Source organism: Electrona antarctica (assembly GCF_951216825.1).
Source record: "Electrona antarctica genome assembly, chromosome: 24".
In the NCBI taxonomy this organism is placed as follows: domain Eukaryota; kingdom Metazoa; phylum Chordata; class Actinopteri; order Myctophiformes; family Myctophidae; genus Electrona; species Electrona antarctica.
Window position 1 is genome coordinate 2661625 of NC_136803.1, and position 1932 is coordinate 2663556.

Genomic DNA, 1932 nt, shown 5'->3' on the forward strand with positions numbered 1-1932 from the left:
CTATCCAGACCTCAGCTGGGTCTGGATTAAATAAAAAGTTTGAAAATTGATGGATTAAAAACAAATTCAGTGATTCTTTTTTGTAAATTCGATAAAGAAATAAAATCAAAATTTAAGAAATTCCGTAAATTAGAATACAAATGTTTAAGAAGTAGTGAAAATTCTATTCTATTTTCTTTTTTGGGTCTTGTATGAGACTGCATTTATTGTTTATTTTGTCCCGTTATAGTCACGGCAACAGCGTCCCATCGCTGGACAGAGGTGGGAAGTTCAATCCCGCCTTCCAGGGGGACAGCGGCTACCATCGCTATGACGACGAGCCCCCTGGGTACTACCGTCGCCTCGACGTCGACCTCCCACCCTACTTCAGCACACTGCCCCCTGCTGGAGCAGACAGACATGATCCCATGACCCCTGAGGTGAGACAGACAGGCGGATTATGATCATTCACTCTCTTCTGTTATATTGTTTCCATTGTATTCATTATATTGATATTTCTCTCTCTCTCTCTCTCTCTCTCTCTCTCTCTCTCTCTCTCAATAGGAGTTACAACACAGGTTAAAGGTCATAGAGTCTCACACCAGAGATCAGTATCTTGCCGACTACATCCGACAAACTCACGTGTGAGTAAATAATGTGCATGTATAGGCCTACATTACTACAGTCAGCATGTTTGTTGTCCAGTGGGAGATATAATCCACCTGGTCTTCAGTCTGCCAGGGGGTCTCCTCCCCTCCCAGTGGGAGTCCACTCCAGATATAATCCACTCCAGTCAGTCACGGGAACTCCCTGTCTCTCCTCCTGAGGACCATATTTCCATTTGACACTAGAGGTCTTCACGGGTCCATTTTGACCAACTTCATACTCAAAAAGACCCGCAACAAGTACCCAAAACCGAATGGACGGAATGTTAACTTTAATTAATTTAAACACTCTAAGATAGAGTTAAAGGGGTCCTTGAAAATGAAACATTTGAGACCCACTACTAGTTGGACTCCTAACATGCCATAGTGTCATCGTGAAAAAGGGTCATAGCCCTTTAGTACATATTTGGGAGGAAAGACCTTGAGACATGGCGTTCAGTAATTGGGTCTTATGATCAAAATAAGAACATTATAATGGTGTGTAAAACACAAGACCAAGTCTTTGCGTCAGACACATTTGTCTGTGTTTATTATATAAATAAATATCGTATAAGTCCGGCCAGAGGCGGGCGCAAGTCGGAAGACGGCGTCGATCAAAATCCGGACGAATGGCCACCGTATACCGCTAGGCTAGAGGGGCTCGCTGAACCTCCTGATCATTAACAATCAGTCAGATTACTGTGTGTGTGTGTGTGTGTGTGTGTGTGTGTGTGTGTGTGTGTGTGTGTGTGTGTGTGTGTGTGTGTGTGTGTGTGTGTGTGTGTGTGTGTGTGTGTGTGTGTGTGTGTGTGTGTGTGTGTGTGTGTGTGTGTGTGTGTGTGGGGTAGGTAAGTAAGGGTTGGTTCATTTGAGGTGAACCGATTGCTGTGAGTCAGCGCTGTGCTCTGATTGGCTCAGACAGATTAGATAGCAGATATTTTCCCATCCCGCAGAGAGTGACATTTATCAGCTTATAAAACATTCATCCATCTACCAGCGCTTCTCAAAGTGGGGTCCGGGGACCCCCAGGGGACCCCCAGGGCTCCTTGGGGGTTCCAGGGGGTCCCCAGCAAAATTATCGATAGTCAGGAACCAAATGGACCCGTACGTGTCTGTAACTCTGAGAGTGTACACATGGAACCAAATGGACCCGTACGTGTCTGTAACTCTGAGAGAATACACATGGAACCAAATGGACCCTTACGGGTCTGTAACTCTAAGAGTGTACACATGGAACCAAATGGACCCTTACAGGTCTGTAACTCTGAGAGAATACACATGGAACCAAATGGACCCTTACGGGTCTGTA

At 45.2% G+C, this 1932-nt stretch overlaps 1 long non-coding RNA gene across 1 annotated transcript in view; it reads left to right on the forward strand.

The window, feature by feature from the left end:
• Positions 1-340: 340 nt before the first annotated feature.
• The window catches only part of LOC306916923, a 3757-nt gene continuing 2165 nt past the window's right edge, over positions 341-1932 (forward strand). The window contains exons 1-2 of the long non-coding RNA XR_013789052.1: positions 341-419; positions 544-623. This is a non-coding gene — a long non-coding RNA (uncharacterized lncRNA). The remainder of the gene's footprint in view (positions 420-543; positions 624-1932) is intronic.